This window comes from Saccopteryx bilineata, chromosome 4, assembly GCF_036850765.1.
Source record: "Saccopteryx bilineata isolate mSacBil1 chromosome 4, mSacBil1_pri_phased_curated, whole genome shotgun sequence".
Taxonomy (NCBI): Eukaryota; Metazoa; Chordata; class Mammalia; order Chiroptera; family Emballonuridae; genus Saccopteryx; species Saccopteryx bilineata.
In genome coordinates, this window is record NC_089493.1 from 45,102,298 (window position 1) to 45,120,953 (window position 18,656).

The following is an 18,656-nucleotide window of genomic DNA, read 5'->3' on the forward strand; positions in this document are numbered from 1 at the left end:
AATCAATGAACAACTAAGGTGTCGCAACGAAAAACTGATGATTGATGCTTCTCATCTCTTTCTGTTCTTGTCGGTCTGTCCCTATCTATCCTGTAAGGTATTTTTCCCCGCCGAGAAGGAAGGAACGGGCCGGAGCTGCAAAGTGTGGAATAAGTAAATGGCTTTATTGAGTACAGAGCGCACATCCCGCCCGGCAAGGTTCCCTGGCCCTGAGGAAAGAAAGATGGAGGAGAGATGGAGGTCAGGGAAGTTGCATGGATTAAACCGCGTGGGAGATATTTAAAGGGTCCCTCTAGGGAAGTGGAGCTACTATGACGTGGTGAAATTTCACTGGCTGGCGGATGATCGCTTCTTTCCAAATGGTTCCTGGGAAGCTTCCTTTGGCGGGCTTGATTGTGGGCAGTCCTAGCCAAAGTGGGCGGGTCTGAGTTCCCCACATGACCATCCCTCATCCACCGACCTTACATATCCCTCTCTCTGAATCTCTCTCTCTGTCCCTGAAAAAAAAAAAGAAAAAAAGAAAGAAAGATATATATATATATATAAAGAGACTTTATATATATATATACTCTTTATATATATATATAAAGAGACTTTCTTTTCCAGCAGTCTGGGTAAATATGTCTAATGAGACTTCAAGAAACCCAGGTCTTTATGCAAAAGATCTCCCTGATGCAGTTACCCTGAGGATCAAGGGATTTCAAAGAGTTATAAGTGGGTTTACTGGAGCCCTCTGCCTTTGTTGATGGGAAGAAGCTAACTTAACCTAGTAGACAAAACAGAGGAAAAGAAGCAGAGCTGATGGTAGTTTTCCTACCCTACTGCATTCCATTCTACCTCTTCTGTCTCAACAACAACTTGCAGGCAGGTTCCGCGCTCCTGGCCCATTCCTTCCTGCACACAAGGGACACCTTTTTCTTGCTCCTCTTGCATCCTCTGCCTGGCCCCCTCCCCACAGTTTGTCACATGTGCTTTCTCTGGTGAGCTTTACTCGACTCCTATATACTGGGTTATTCTTTTTGCCCACCATTTATCATAAGTGTAATTAATGTTATTTAATGATTGTCTCTTCCACTCGCTTGTTAGCTGCATGAAGGCAGAAACAGTTGGAGAAGTTCACTACCAAATTACCAGCACCTGGCACTGAGTAAAGTACCAGTTAACTGATTGAAACATCTAGGTGCTGATAGATTTTTGCTCATTTAATTTAGGGCTGTCTTGTCTTCCTTTGTCCTAGGTCAAAGTCTTCGCAATTCCCTTGTTCCAAAGTTCAGCTCCTCCCATACTCATTCCAGGAAATGCCCCTGTTATCTATTCCCTCATCAGAATAGATGACGTCAGTGAATACGGGCTAAAGTCTCTCCTGTCATCTGGAGCCAAGGAGCCTGAGAAAAGCAGTGCTCTCCTTGTAAATATGATGTGTTCAAGGGGCTGGGGGAGGGTAAAGTGGGTAAACATGGTGACAGAAGGAAACTAGACTTCAGGTGCTGAACAGGCAATGGAGTAGAAAGATGTCAAATTATAATGTTGTATACTTGATATTTATATAATGTTCCTAACCAAGTTACAGCAAAAAATTTAAATTATTTTTTTTAATTTAGGTTTTCAGAGTTCTTAGTGAGTCTGAGACTCTAATAAATGGCTCATGTGTACTCCCAAACCCAGCAAAAAGGAATGGTGCAGCCTGACCAGGTGGTGGTGCAGTGGATAGAGCATCGTATTGGGATGCGGAGGACCCAGGTTTGAGACCCCAAAGTCACCAGCTTGAGTGCGGACTCATCTGGTTTGAGCAAAGCTCACCAGCTTGGACCCAAGGTTGCTGGCTTGAGCAAGGGGTTACTTGATCTACTGAAGGCCCACGGTCAAGGCACGTATGAGAAAGCAATCAATGAACAACTAATGATTGATGCTTCTCATCTCTCTCCATTCCTGTCTGTCTGTCCCTATCTATACCTCTCTCTGACTCTCTGAAGGAGTGGTGAAGCCGTGGGCAGTGTAAAGCCAGAAGGCACGGCCACCATCACAGCAGCCTGGCCCATGCAGGTTTGCATTGGATTCGGACAGTCGGTAAAGAAACAACGGAGCCAAAAACTGATGGGCCATCTTCTTTAATCCTAGCTTGCACCCAGTGGGCAAGTAAAAACACACACTGGGCTCCAAAACCCACTCACATTCAGTGCTCACAAAGCTACTGACTTATCCGAGTTTCCTAGATGTAGAGCCAGAAGCCAGGGCCAGGGCCACTATCACAGCAACCTTCTGGCCCATGCAGGTTCGCATTGGATTCGGACAGTCGGTAAAGAAACCATGGAGCCAAAAACTGGTGGGCCATAGCCTTTAATCCTAGCTTGCACCCGGCGGGCAAGTAAAAATACACACTGGGCTCCAAAACCCAGTCACACTCAGTGCTCACAAAGCCACTGATTTATCCGAGTTTCCTAGAATCAAAGGTTTCTAGCTCACCAGCCTTATTCTCCTCAGTTCCCCATCTCCTTCCTTATCACAGATACAAACTCTGCACAAACTGGCATCTCACTCAGCACTCCGCCATCTTGGCTGCTTCTCCTGGCCTACTCCACGTGGCCTCCTTCTGCGGCTGGCTCTACTCTCTCCTCTAATCATCCCAGGAACCAAGAGTGCAAGCTCCCGCTCCTATTTTATAGTGTAGAAATCCAAACTCTTAATCCAATATACAAAATAGGGAAGTCTCTAATACAAAGTCACTTCTCTGAGGCATGATTGGATTGTACCAACCCACATCAAAAAAGGGTGGGAAAGGCTTAATCCCAAAACCAAGCCCCAGGCTACAAGGAGTCTCAACACACATTAATATCACTTGGGCAACGGCCTCACATGGGCAGCGCCTATTTTTAACAAAGTGAGCATAATACATTTTATCTGCCCAACACTAGAACAAAGGTTTCTAGCTCACCGGACTTTATTCACCTCTGTTCCCCATCTCCTTTCTTCTCCCTATACAAACTCTGCACAAACTGGCTTCTCTCTCAACACTCCGCCATCTTGGCTGCTTCTCCTGGCCACATGGCCTCTTTCTGCTCTCCTCTCTTCTCTTTCCTCTAATGATAATCTCAGGAACCAAGAGAGCAAGCTCCCATTCTGCCCCATTTTATAGTGTAGAAATCCAAACCTTTAATCCAATATACAAAATAGGGAAGTCTCTAATACAAAGTCACTTATCTGGGGCATGATGGGATTGTACCACCCCACATCAAAAAGGGTGGGAAAGGCTTAATCCCAAAGCCAAGCCCCAGGCTACAAGGATTCTGCCTTCCCACAGCCAGCCCCCAACACACATTAATATCACCTAGGCAACAGCCTCCACGTGGGTAGCGCCATCTTTAACAAAGTGAGCATAATATATTTCATCTGCTCAACAGGCAGCCATGAGGCAAGTTATGTTGGTATACTGCTGACGTCACTGGGGACAATATGTGGAAAGCTGTTCAGTGCCTTGGCTGAGTGGCTCAGTTGGTTAGAGTGTCTTCCCAATATGCCAAGGTTGTGGGTTTGATCCTGAGTCAGGGCACAAACAAGAAGGCTGTTCAGAGTGCGCCATTCTCTGCAATGTTGGGAACGTGGCTACTCAGAGGAAGAACAGTTACACTCAACCACCACAATCAGTTCCTTCCCCGAGTACTTACTTGCCTCCCATCTCTCCCCCAAACTCACTCACATACCCATGCCTGGGGCTTGAGATTTCCTTAGTCCATCTCCAAAGTCAATTCCTTTCAAACAGGATATGGATGTGATTGGGAAAATATGGCGAGGGTCAAAGTAGCTGGAGATGCGGGCAGGCTCCCTCTTGTCCACTCTCTGGGATGGCAGTTTCTACTCAAGGTACTTTGAAGCAGCAATGGAGACCTGTATCCTAATGGAGGAGGAAGGGGCGCTGCTTCTGACAACTGGGTTTCACCCCCCGCTTGAAGTTGTTGCAAAGACTCAATGAAAGAATGTCATTAAATCCCTTAGGACACCGCATGGTATGTCGTCAGTGCTTAGAACATGGCAGCTGGTGAACTGGGAGGTGCTCCCTGGTGTTCACGGAGCAGCTGGGCCTCCCATGCCAGCAGCCTCCCACGGGGTGAAAACGGCTGCTCACTGTCCTCTTTCCTCTGCTGGACTAGCACCCTTGCCTGCCCAACACCTAGAAAAACACCTTCCAGGTCTCATAGCTCACACCTGTTGAGTGCTTTATGTCGATTACTTCATTTAATTCTCAAAACCCTATGAAGTTAGGAATTATTGTTATCCCCATTTTACAGAGAAAGAAATGAAGGCACGAAAAGGTTAAGTACCTCCCCAATGTGTTGTACAGCGTGGGGCAAATGTAGGGTTACAGTTGTGAGTACGTAAAACAGTTTGCTCTTGCATTATTATTTATTAATTATTAGATTGCTTTCCATATGAACAACTGTAAACCTACCAGTACTTTTGCCCCAGCCCATATCCAGTAAGCGGAGGAGCCGGTATTTCAACACCGCCTGGCAGGTCCCAGAACTTCCAGAACCCATGCTCTGCACCGCCGCCCCACTCCATCGCCAGCTGCACTCTGGTGATGGCCTCCTCATTTCTCTTGGCTTGCCTAATACCACCTTAGAACAGATCATCCCTACTGTCTCCTCCTGTGTTTTTTGTGGGGCTCAATTTCTTCCGTGATTTCTCACTGTGTTGGCCCAACACAATGCCTTACACCAGGGGTCCCCAAACTTTTTACACAGGGGGCCAGTTCACTGTCCCTCAGACCGTTGGAGGGCCAGACTATAAAAAAAAACTATGAACAAATCCCTATGCACACTGCACATATTTTATTTAAAGTAAAAAACCAAAACAGGAACAAATATTTATACAATATTTAAAATAAAGAACAAGTAAATTTAAATCAACAAACTGACCAGTATTTCAATGGGGGCCATGCTCCTCTCACTGACCCCCAATGAAAGAGGTGCCCCTTCCGGAAGTGCGGCGGGGGCTGGATAAATGGCCTCAGGGGGCCGCATGCAGCCCGTGGGCCGTAGTTTGGGGACCCCTGCCTTACACAAAGGAAGGCTGTACAGTAGCCTCCGCATCGGTCTAGCGCTGGGTTTGGCAGGCTAGGTTTATGTTGCAATAATGCTCTTTCACAAAAAGTCTCTTGGTGCCATTGTTAGACTCTACAGAGGCTCAACGGCCCACTGCACAGACCCTTTGTGCTTTGTGCTCTTAATGACAACCATCTGCTTCCTAAAACAACTGTGACTTCAATTTTACCCTCAAGGAAATACCTGGCTGCAGGGTGACCTCATGCTCCCGTGCGTGCCTGGGGACCAGTCACCACTGAAGTTCAGCCTGTCTACCTGCCTCAGAGACAGTCTGGGTGCAACAGTAGCTGCTCAGATTCCATATACTTTTCAAAAATAGGCAAATTATACCTACAAGAGAGTATTACATATTTTTGGAGTTAAGTAAATATAACGAATACTCATCTATAGCCAGCGCCGCCCTGGACAGAATATTTGCGGACTCCGTCCGGTCCTCCATGGCGGCTCTCCGGCTGCGTCCCTCTCACAGCCCTCCCCTGGTGATGCTAGTGCGCTTCTCATTAGACAAAAGCATGTGAGTTGTTTGAGAGGTGATTTGCTGATGAATAAGTCAGATGTGATTCCTGACTCCTTTGTTATGCAAGGTGCTAACAGCGAATGAATATTCAAACTTGGGGTATTTTGAGGTTTGCCTTCTATTCGGAATGATGTTTTTCAGCAAGCTGTTTCCAGTTGTAACTTCATGATCACTGCAGCATACTAGTGTTCTGAGAACAGATGTGCCACAAAATTGTGGTCAACGTGCAAAATTAATTTTTCCACAGTTGGGGACATGTACTTTCATGGCCATGGCTGTCAGAATGCTAAGCTGAGAGGCCGCTACAGATGGTGGAAATCGGGATTCAAACTGCAGGCAGGAAGAGGGAGTTGCCCAGAAAGCCAGCAGCAAAGTAACAGTGTTTCCTGCAACATGAAAGAAATTTGTGGTGTACCTACGCGAAAGAACTTGGTCCTGGTAGTAGGTGATCTACTCAAACAGCCTGATGAGGACCGGTGTGCTAACCCATGAAGCATTAAGCCCTAGAAGAGAGCTATAGGTTCTAGTATATGGAAAAGATGTGCCCCAGACACCAAAAAAACAGAGAACTGTTACTTCAGCCCATAGATATTTCTGAAGTGGTTCAACAAGTTTTCATCGCTTACTTCCTGTCACTAATGAACCCTGTGAAATCATTTCACTGTATCCTCCCCACCGCCCTTACTGTGATTTAGAAACTCATGTCAACCCAGGTCTGGAGGAAACAAAATGCAATTCAACCATAGATTTGGTAATGAATGTATGCAGCAGTTAACCACTGCCTCCCCCCCAAAAAACTGGACATAATTTCAGTGCTACTCTGTTTATGAGAGGATTAAGATAGGAAAAAGCTTGAAACTTTTAAGGGAATTGTTTTCAGAATTGGGGAGAAAAAGACATGAGCCATGAGACAGAAACTGTTGGAGAGAAGCCCAGAAAAGTAGGAAACCTTATTTCCATCACTCTTTTTCTATCTAGCTTCTCTTTTCTAAAAAAGGCCTAGCCCTGGCCGGTTGGCTCAACAGTAGAGCGTCGGCCTGGCGTGTGGGGGACCCGGGTTCGATTCCCAGCCAGGGCACATAGGAGAAGTGCCCATTTGCTTCTCTACTCCCCACCCCCTCCTTCCTCTCTGTCTCTCTCTTCCCCTCCCGCAGCCGAGGCTCCATTGGAGCAAGGATGGCCCGGGCGCTGGGGATGGCTCCTTGGCCTCTGCCCCAGGCGCTAGAGTGGCTCTGGTCGCGGCAGAGCGACGCCCCGGAGGGGCAAGAGCATCGCCCCCTGGTGGGCGTGCTGGGTGGATCTCGGTCGGGCGCATGCGGGAGTCTGTCTGACTGTCTCTCCCCGTTTCCAGCTTCAGAAAAATACAAAAAATAAAAATAAAAAAGGCCTAGCTTCCCGTCCTCTGACTGGAATGTGCTCTCTTCTTGTTTGGGGGATTTGCTAAAGATAATGTGGCTGCAGTAATTTTTCTTCCCCTTTAAAAAGATGAAGTATTATGATAGCATCCTAAATAATATATGTGAATCAAAGGTTAACTTCTATGCTAAAACATGATTTTTAGGATGAGTTTCTTATTTCAGAAAATAAACCCAGAAAATCTTCATTTGTATTCTTTTGTTGTTGTTGTTATCATTATAATAACCATATAATGAAGCCTTAAAACCAGGACATTTTTGAGAATGCATGGAGTGTGCTATTGATAATTATACCTGGACAACATAAATCAGAATTGTCCAGGCAAAATGGAATATATGACCACTTACAGTGCAAGCTTGACATTCAATAAATATTAATATATTATGACATTGTGTAACTTTTAGCCCTTAAACTTGATAATCTGGGGGGGGGGAAGGCACATTCATGTAGATACTATTATTAGATGTATATTTTTTTAGTTATGCTAATACACCAAATAGACCCTTTTGTCTAGAGGGAAGGAAGAATGTTTCATTTTCCTGCACTGGTACTTTGAGCAATATTATCTGTCTTACAGATATGGTGAGTGAGCACAGGACGCTAGTCAATTGCACCAAATCACGCTGCAGAGCTAAACTCAAAGCTAAAAACTCTGCCCCCTAAACTCCAGCAATTGCGTTGCTCACTGAGCCATGAAGGGCTGCTTGATAGAATTTGATGGGGTTCTTACTACGGATTCACCAGAGATGGAGACTGGTTACTACCTTTCCGATTAAGAAATCTACCATCGCCTTGACCAGGCGGTGGTGCAGTGGATACAGCATCAACCTGTATCCAGCCTGGGAAGCAGAGGAACCAGGTTCAAAACCCTGAGGTCATCAGCTTGAGTGCAGGTTCATCCGGCGTGAGCATGGGATCATAGAGCCCCAAGGTCGCTGGCTTAAGCAAGGGATCACTGGCTCCGCTGTAGCGCCCCCCCCCCCAAACCAGTCAAGGCACGTATGAGAAAGCAATCAATGAACAACCAAGGTGCCGCAGCTATGAGTTGATGCTTCTTATCTCTCTCCCGTCCTGTCTGTACCTGACTGTCTGTCTTTCTTTCTCTCTCTCTCTCTTTGGAAAAAAACCCATCTACATCTGACCAGTTGTGGTGCAATGGATGGAGCATCGACCTGGGATACTGAGGTCCCAAGTTTGAAACTCCAAGGTCACTGGCTTGAACATGGGATCATTGATATGATGGTTGCTAGCTTGAGTCCAAGGTAGCTGGCTTGAGCAAGGGGTCACTGGCTCAGCTGGAGTGGTCAAGGCACTTGTGAGAAGCAATCAATGAACAACTAAAGTGCTATAACTATGAGTTGATGTTTCTCATCTCTCTCCCTTCCTGTCTGCCTCTTTCTCTCTCTCAGAAAAAAAAAAAAAAGGTTCTTCCTAGTAATCCTTCTCATACCACTTCTATAAAAAACCCTAGTATGAGTCCTGATCATTAGTCATGTAGTTTGTTCTTTAAAAAAAAATTATTTTTTTTTTTGCATTTTTCTGAAGCTGGAAACAGGGAGAGACAGTCAGACAGACTCCCGCATGCGCCCGACCGGGATCCACCCGGCACGCCCACCAGGGGCGACGCTCTGCCCACCAGGGGGCGATGCTCTGCCCATCCTGGGCGTTGCCATGTTGCGACCAGAGCCACTCTAGCGCCTGAGGCAGAGGCCACAAAGCCATCCCCAGCGCCCGGGCCATCTTTGCTCCAATGGAGCCTCGGCTGCGGGAGAGGAAGAGAGAGACAGAGAGGAAAGAAAGGGGGAGGGGTGGAGAAGCAGATGGGCGCTTCTCCTATGTGCCCTGGCCGGCAATCGAACCCGGGTCTTCTGCACGTTAGTCCGACGCTCTACCGCTGAGCCAACCGGCCAGGGCTAAAAAAATTTTTTTTAAAGATTTCTTTGGGTATTCAAGGGATCCAGGTATTCATTAAGTATAGTACTTAGATTTTATGTGTTGCGGTAACTAAGCAACAGTTGAGATGTTTTAACTTAGCGTGTCCTGTATTGGCAAGTTTAAAAAAGAACTGTCAAGCCACACTTGGCAGAACCTCCCTTGGACTCCCCCACTCTCTGTCCAGTTCCTGTACATTTTGGCTGCTCATCCACAGCTAAAAGAGACCCCTTCTGCCTCAGCGCCTCTGACAGCCTTGTCTATGCTGTCCCCACTGCAAGGCAGCTGGACCCAAAGTGTCTTCAATAATTGGTAGGACTGGAACTAGTGATCTGATCATTTGGTAGCTTTTACAATTCTCACATCCATATCTTAAAACCTACTCTCAACTGCTACCCCCCCCCCTTTTTTTTTTCTGAAGCTGGAAACGGGGAGAGACAGTCAGACTTCCGTATGCGCCCGACCGGGATCCACCCGGCACGCCCACCAGGGGTGACGCTCTGCCCACCAGGGGGCGATGCTCTGCCCATCCTGGGCGTTGCCATGTTGCGACCAGAGCCACTCTAGTGCCTGGGGCAGAGGCCAAGGAGCCATCCCCAGCGCCCGGGCCATCTTTGCTCCAATGGAGCCTTGGCTGCGGGAGGGGAAGAGAGAGACAGAGAGGAAGGCGCGGCGGAGGGGTGGAGAAGCAAATGGGCGCTTCTCCTATGTGCCCTGGCCGGGAATCGAACCCGGGTCCCCCGCCTGCCAGGCCGACGCTCTACCGCTGAGCCAACTGGCCAGGGCCTCAACTGCTACCCCTTTGAATTTTATTTGCTTTTGTTTATGAAAATATCACTAAGTTCTTAGTTTAAGAACTGTGATGAGTTGGCCCTGGCTGGTTAGCTCAGTAGGTTAGAGTGTTGTCCCAAATCGACAAGGTTGCAGGTTTGATCCCCAGTCAGGGCACACACAGGAAGCAAGCAATGAATGCATAGCTGAGTGGAACAACAAATGAATGCTTCCTTCCCCAACCCCCTTCCTCTCTCTGTCTCTCTAAAAATCAATCAATCAATCAATCAATCAAAAATTAAGTCCTGGCCAATAGCTCGGTTGGTTGGAGCATTATCCTGAAGCACAGAGGTTGCCGGTTCAAACCCTGGTCAGGGCACATACAGGAACAGATGGATGTTCCTTTCTCTCTGTCTCTCTCTCCCTGCCTCTAAAGGAACGGTGCTGATTCACTAAACTATAAGGATATGCACTTCAAATACAAACACTACCTTTTAAAAATGAATATTCAATGATATTTGTAAGAGTTGAGATTTTTTATATTTTATTTATTCATTTTTAGAGAGAGAGGAGAGGAGAGGAGAGGAGAGAGAGAGAGAGAAGGGGGGAGGAGCAGGAAGCATCAACTCCCATATCTGCCTTGACCAGGAAAGCCCAGGGTTTTGAATCCACGACCTCAGCATTCCAGGTCGACACTTTATTCACTGCGCAGGTCAATGATATTCATTCAGAGAAAAATGTTTGAAAATGTCTGCTATAAAACGTTTGATAAATGTTAAATGAATTTGCCTTCCAGGTATACAATTTTAGAAGCAGAACTACAGCACTAAAGCAACCATGGCAGGCACATGTAATACAGAGAACATGTTCTTAGGAAAGCAGCATTCTGTAGTGTAGTTTAGAGCAAAAGCTCCAATACCTGTCGCACCTAAGATTCTGTTCCACAACATATGACCTGTGTGATCTCTATAACTTCCTAACCTTAGTTTCATCATCCACAAAATGAGAATAAGAACTGTCCTTGTCTTAGAGGTTTGTTGGGAGGGTTAACTGAGTCTCTCTCTGTTTAGTGTCAGCAAGATTTATTTCTGTCTCCTCCTAGATTGTACCACAAAGGCAGGAGCATTAAGAATTGAATGAAGATCCTGGCCAGTTAGTTCAGTTGGTTAGAGCGTCATCCTGAAACATCAAATTTATGAGTTTGATCCTGGGTCAGGACACATATAGGCAATGACCAATAAATACACAACCAAGTGAAACAACAAATGAATGCTTCCCTCTTTCTATCCCTCCCTTCCTCTCTCTCTAAAATCAATCAATCAATCAATCAATCAATCAATCAAAAAAAACTAAATAAAGAGTGTAAGGTATACCTAAGAACTCTCATTAGCTGCCAGGAGATGAAGCTGTGTAAGAATTAAAAACAATGCATGAAGCTCAGCTTAACTCAGCCTCTTTTATTTTTAATTCAGTGAGAGGAAGGGAGGCAGAGACAGACTCCCGCATGTGCCCCAACCAGATCCACCCAGCAAGGCCACCAGGGGGCACTGCTCTGTTGCTCAGCAACCAAGCTCTTCTTAGCTCCTGAGGCAGAGGCCATGGAGCCATCCTCAGCACCCAGGGCCAACTAGCTCCAATCGAGCTGTGGCTGCAGGAGGAAAGGGAGAGAGAGAGAGAGAGAGAGAGAGAGAGAGAGAGAGAGAGAGAGAGGAATGAGAGGGGGAGGGGTGGAGAAGCAGATGGGTGCTTCTCCTGTGTGCTCTGACTGGGAATTGAATCTGGGACATCCACAGACCAGGCCAATGCTCTACCACTGAGCCAACCGGCCAGGGCCTTAATTCAGCCTCTTTAAGAATTTAACTAGTTATCTTCAGAAAGTTTTCCAAAGCTTTGGAAACTACTCAGTGGTCTCTTAAGAGGACAAGAACAAATCAGGATGTCTTGTGGAAGGAATACCAGTCTACCAAAAGTCTAGACTGGTATTCAAGGAACTGCTTAAAAATGGTATTGGCTTGAGCAAAATATAACGTAGTGGAAAAACCTTAAATACTTCTGATTAAAGAGTTGGTGCCGCCTGACCTGTGGTGGCACAGTGGATAAAGCGTCGACCTGGAATGCTGAGGTCGCCGGTTCAAAACCCTGGGCTTGCCTGGTCAAGGCACATATGGGAGTTGATGCTTCCTGCTTCTCCCCCTGTTCTATCTATCCCTTTCTCTCTCTCTCTCCCCTCTCTCTCTAATAAAAATGAATAAATAAAATCTAAAAAAACAAAAAAAAGTATATTTAAAAAAAAAAAGAGTTGGTGCCCTCATTTATGTAGTATGACCATGGGAATTTACTTAGCTTCTTTAAAGGTTTTCTTTTTTTTTCTTTTAGGGTAAAGAGAATATCTTTTTAATCTAAGCTTTAAGGAATGTGTAGTCTAAACGATCATTTAAAAATATCTAACTTAAGGCCCTGGCTGGTTGGCTCAGTGGTAGAGCGTCAGCCTGGCGTGCAGGAGTCCCGGGTTCAGCTCCCGGCCAAGTCACACAGAAGTGCCCATCTGCTTCTCCACCCCTCCCCCTCTCCTTCCTCTCTGTCTCTCTCTTCCCCTCCCACAGCCAAGGCTCCATTGGAGCAAAGTTGGCACGGGCGCTGAGGATGGCTCCATGGCCTCTGCCTCAGGCACTAGAATGGCTCTGATTGCAGTGGAGCAATGCCCCAGAAGGGCCGAGCATCACCCCCTGGTGGGCATGCCAGGTGGATCCCAGTCGGGCACATGTGGGAGTCTGTCTGCCTCTCCCCAGTTTCTCACTTCAAAAAAATACAAAAACAAAACAAAAAATAAACTCAACAAAAATATCTAACTTAAGACATGACCACAGCCAAAAGTAACAAAATGTTAAATTTCCTCTGCAAGCCAGAAAGTGCCCTCACTGGGGTATCAAATCCGCCAGTGCCTATCTGGGACTTCCCAGTCTCCAGAACTTTGAGAAATTAAATTGTTCTTATTTAAACCACCCAGACTGTTATTTTGTTATGGCAGCCTAGTGGGTAAATTACATAAAATATATAAGGAATGGAATTGATCTAGTGAAAGCAGGGAACAGTGACAAAATAATCTCTACCTGCTTGGTCTCTTCCTCGGCTGGAGCCGCAGAGCACCACAAAACATAGTATGAGAATAGGTTAACGCACCAACAAAAAAACCTGCCCAAACAATAAGACTAAATGTTCAAATGCTATAGGAACAAACTGTGGAATGGCCCAAATTCTCTCCTGGTATTGAAATTCTATTGCGTTGTCTTATTTAAAATAATGAAGCTAAGACTTCTACCCCAGATTACTTGGTAGTCTGGTCAGTTGGAGGTCCTTGTCGCTGTCCCCTCACCTTCTCTAGCACCGTAGAGCCCTACAAGTTGCAGTTATACGTAAGTGCATCTCCATCCATGCTGTCCAGGCTAATGTCCAGATTGGCAATGCCTGCTGGGAGCTCTACTACCTAGTACACAGCACCTGACCTAATGGCCAGGCGCCAAGTCACAAGACTATTGGTGGGGGAATGACTCCTTCAACACCTTCAGTGAGGCAGGCGCTGGCTTGTGTCTAGGGCAGTGTTTGTATACCTGGATTCGTCATTGATGAGCCACTGGTACCTACTGCCAGCTCTCCCACCCTGAGCAGCTCATCACAGGCAAGAAAGATGCTGCCAGTAACTGTCCGAGGACACACCACTGGCAAGGAGATCATTGACCTCATCTTGGACTGAATTTGGAAACTGGCCAACCAGTGAGGTCTTCAGAGATTCTTGGTTTTCCACAGCTTTGGTGGAAGAACTGGTTCTGTTCACCTCCCTGCTGACAGAATGACTCTTTTGTCAATTACAGAAAGAAGTCCAAGTTGGAGTTCTCTATTTACCCAGCCCCCACCCCATCTCAACAGCTGTAATTGAGTCCTGCAACTCCATTCACACCAACCACACCACCCCAGAGCACTGATTGTCTCCATGGTTGACAACAAAACAATCTAGGACATCTGCTGTAGAAACCTCAGTATTGAGCGCCCAACCTACACTAACCTTAACAGTCTCATTTGCCAGATTGTATCCTCAGGTTTGATGGAGCTCTGAATTGATCTGACCAAATTCTAGACCAACCTGTTGCCCTATCGCTGCTGAGAAAGCCAATGTGCGCTTTGAGCCAGCCGACCAGGTGGTGAAATGCGATCCTTGCCACAGTAAATACATGGCTGCTGCCTGTTGTACTGTGGTGATGTGGTTCACCAAGATGTCAGTGCTGCCATTGCCACCATCAAGCCCAAGTGCAGTAGTTTGTGGCTTCAAAGTTGGCATTACCAGCCTTCCACTGTGGTACCTGGTGGAGACTTGGCCATCCTACAGCGAACTGTGTGCATGCTGAACAAAACCACTGCTGCTGCCGTCTGAGCTCTACTGAACCACAAGTTTGACCTGACATATATCAAGCGTACCTTTGTTTACTGGTATGTGGGTGAAGGAAGGTAAGAAAGAATGAGGCCCGTGAGACATGGCTGCCTTTGAGAATTATGAGAAAGTTGGAGCAGATAGTGCTGAGGGATAGGGTGAGGGTGAAGAGTATTAATCTGTCGGCTGCAATGTTACACTCTGGTCTCTTGGGAATGTCTTTGCGCTGTTCCGAGTTTATTTTATCCCAAACTTGTCAATAGTGACCTTTTTACTTTAAGTGCAAAAAATAAATAAAGTTGAGGTAATAGGTAGGGTTCTTTATTGCTTTAGAGATCTGTTGCAAAAGGGTTGGTGCTAAGTTTTAGTGTGGTGGTAAAAAAAAGGATATGATTGAGTTATGTACCCAGGGAAGAACGTTTATTAAAGCAATGCCATTTCACAATGGGAGAAGAGAACTGCTCTGCTCTAGAATGGTCTTATATTTCATGACTCCATTTTAGGTGGCTCCTTTAAGTCAGTGGTCCCCAACCTTTTTTGGGCCATGGATCGGTTTAATGTCAGAAAAATTTTTTTTCCTGAAGTTGGAAACGGGGAGGCAGTCAGACTCCCGCATGCCCACCAGGGGGCAATGCTCTGCCCCTCTGGGGCGTCGCTCTGTTGCAACCAGAGCCATTCTAGCGCCTGAGGCAGAGGCCACGGAGCCATCCTCAGCGCCCAGGCCAACTTTGCTCCAATGGAGCCTTGGCTGTGGGAGGGGAAGAGAGAGACAGAGGAAGGAGAGGGGGAGGGGTGGAGAAGCAGATGGGTGCTTCTCCTGTGTGCCCTGGCTGGGAATCGAACCCGGGACTCCTGCACACCAGGCTGACGCTCTACCACTGAGCCAACCGGCCAGGGTTAATGTCAGAAAATATTTTCACGGATTGGCCTTTAGGGTGGGACAGATAAATGTATCACGTGACCAAGACAAGCGTCAAGAGTGAGTCTTAGATGGATGTAACAGGGAATCTGGTCATTTTTAAAAAATAAGACATTGTTCAGACTTAAATATAAATAAAACGGAAATAATGTGTTATTCTTTCTCTGCAGACCGGTACCAAATGGCCCACGGCCCGGGGGTTGGGGACCACTGCTTTAAGGGATATAAGACATATCAAGTGCAATGAAAAAATTTAGAGTTGCCTTACAGTCCAACTATAAGGCAAAAGGAAATCTTTTGAAAGTACGGTAGAATGTACTACAAATTATCCATTCAGTCACAGCCCCCTCCACACTGGGTTGAAGGCTAGTACCTCCCCCCTTTCTGGGGAAAGGAAATGGCAAACTATAACAAGTTTAATAATGATCATAACAGCACGGTGGTTTTATGGCAACAGCAAAACTGTGTTTCATAAAAGAAAGTGGGAGTAGTGGCAGCAGGGGCATATATATAGGGAAGGTCCCCCAACTGTATTTACAGATAACCTGGTTACGAAGAATAGTTTGGCCTTGAAGAAGAGGAGGAAATCCTCACACTGGATACCATGTTGCTGAAAGAGGGTTTGTGGAAGAAGGGGTGCTCCTAGATAGCTTACATAAATGCCATAGTGAATGCAGGTCACATACAGAAAGGCATTTCAGGCCCTTTGTCTTTATGTTAACAAATTTTCAGTTAATTAAGCTTTGGACTTGCTCAGGAAGCTCAGAATTGGGCCTGAAGGATAAAATACACGGAAAAACTGTGAAAGCATAAAAACACATTAAAAAAGTTTTCAGATAGAATACACAAAAGCAAACAAGTTTATCTTTAAAAATATCAAGTATCACATCCATACACTATTCTTAATTATAATTACTTCTTAAAGCAACATTTGTCTTTGTTTACAAATACAGCAGCAGGTGATAAAACCTAACATCTCAAACAGATTGCTTACAGTTCATAACACAAACAAATGTATATGTCTCAAATCACATTTTAGGCAGTTTAACTTAAAATGCATAGACAATTACATACATTAAATTTGTCATTATGTCAATGAAAAAACAGTATCAAGAAAAAAAATACAAAAAACCTTTATAGAGCACAAAGAAATCAAGTTTACTTAATGGCAACAAATCAGTTTCTGCTAATTAGTGACAGGCAGTGAAAGTGCCTTTATCCAGGGGAGAAATCGAGAGTAACATCCCATTACTTTGCATGCTTGAAAAGTTACACTGACAAGACTGCAATCTTGTAAAATAATTTCTTATATATATAAAAAAAGCATAGCATACTTTGCTTTTCAAGACTATAATCTTGGAAAACACTAATTTACTAAAAAAAAAAAAAAGGTATAGCACACTTTGCTCTTTAAATGCCCAAAGGCTAGTCTGAAATTTCCACCAGTGGGAATACCAAAATAGTCTATTGAGGCTAAACTAATAATGGTATATTAATGAATTATGTAGTGCCACCCCTAGACTGTGAACTCCTAAAGGACAGGCATTCTCTTTCATCTGGCAAAGCACCTGGATCAGACATTTAAGTGTCTGCTGAATCAATACAGTTCCCAGAAATATTTTACAGCCAGAAGCTTGCATGGCATTTCTTTAATACTGATCATTTTATTGGCAGTTGTTTTACTTGGCAGAATTCTGAAAATATGAAGTGTCTTCATACTAAATATTGCTCTATTAGGAGTAAATTATAGTCTTCCCTGAAAGCCACCCACCACTTTCTATGCAAAGCACAGTGTATCGGTGTGAGTCATCTGAATTTAGCCTTTTGCTCAAAAACATCAACACTGGAAGGTCTGTGCTTGAGTTCCCAGGGTTTATACCCACGGCATTTTAATAAAGCTAGCACTAGATTATCAGGGTGAGGAAAGAAGACGTGGCACTCATCATTTAAACGTGTAAGCAACTGATTGACAGGCAACTTAGGCACAGTATTTTTATTGAAACTTTGAGCAGAGCTATGTTCATCTACACAGTTTCATAAGCTGTACATCTGAGTACAATAGGTAGCACTAATTATTTATGAGGTAAAATATCATGGGCACAACTGATTTCTTTCCTAGAAAATATTCCAATACTCCACTGTAATGGTGTGACAGACCAAAGCCAAAAATTCACCCCTTTTCTTCTCTGCCCTATTACTATTCTCTACTGAAAACAATACACAGTAAAATGAACAAAGGAGGAAGGAGGCCCTTGGGTAATTAAAAGCTGTCTTGTCTGTTTCTGAATCATCAATATACAACTTTAAACAGAACAGGGCTGTGTAGTTAGAGCTGTAAACAGCCATCCTTGGGCATGAAGAGGGATCAGGCTGAGTCCAGACAGACAAGCCAAGGTATTTTTAAAATCCTTTTAGGGAACCTTCATTCTTGAGAACTGAGTGTGTGAATATAAAGTCTATATTCTAATTTTTCATTATCTTTTTTAGATTCAACATTGCAAAGTCTAACATTCCAACTCCAGAAACACTATTCAACATATCTCAATTATCTCCAAATTTATTTTAAAATTTTTGCTCTTAAAGTCCAAATGCTAGCACATTCCATACCTCACAGTCCCTTAAGACCAAACATACTTGATAATTAGTCTTCCATAAACTCGTTTTAGCATAACATTTTTGAAAGTAAATTATTCCCTTGTAAAAAAGACAGAGAAATCTTCCTTAGATGCTTCCATTGAAGCTTCTGATTTTAACTCCACCCTGAACCTGAAATACTTTCAGCTCAGAGTACTGTTGAGAATTGAGACACTTTTCCCGACTTGAGAACTGATGCTCTAAAGAATTACAAATATAAATCTTCCCTAAAAAAAAAAACACACAAAAAGAAAAAACCAACAACCACTAAATATCAGTTGGAAAGTCACTGAACTGCCTAGGGCAGTGATTTCAGCCACCTGTCACCTCACCTTCATAAAATATTAGCATGGTTAACTCTTCAGGGACTGGTCCACAGGCTGGCGGTTGGAAAACCACTGGTCGAGGGCACAATTACAATTAGCAGTATGAGTCACTAGCAAAGTTAATATACTCACTGGGAACAGTCATTTCAAATCTTGTGTTCATGGTCCTTCAAATCCTTTAACAAAATATTTTCTCTGATAATAAAAGGGCTCCTTAATTACAGACTCGCAAACTTACATCAAATACCACATCTAAAGCCAGATTTGCCAACTTATTCTAATGCAGGAGAACCAAAATAGACAGAGAGAGATCTTTGCTGCCATGTCACTTTCCCTATTATCTATGCCTCCAGAGTTAGCTGACATGATACTAATAATTTAAGATAGGTCACCTTCTAAGGCTACCCGCCTTGTAAATTGGAGACTACTTTGGCAACAGAGTCCAAGTGCTGTAGATAGCTGCCACTTGGCCTTGCAAAGAAGTGAAAGATAAAAAGACCACTTGTGCCACTATGTTAGAACTGTCTAACAACATTCACCAGCGATACCTAACGATATTAGTTTCAATTCTGGAAGCTTGAATGTCATCTACTTAAAAAGGAGGTATAAAATATTCCTC

At 44.7% G+C, this 18,656-nt stretch overlaps 1 non-coding gene across 1 annotated transcript; it reads right to left on the bottom strand.

Annotated features, from left to right (window-relative positions):
• Positions 1–8,870: 8,870 nt before the first annotated feature.
• TRNAV-AAC (transfer RNA valine (anticodon AAC)) lies at positions 8,871–8,946 on the bottom strand. Its single transcript has one exon. It is a non-coding gene; the product is annotated as a tRNA-Val (tRNA).
• Positions 8,947–18,656: the final 9,710 nt, after the last annotated feature.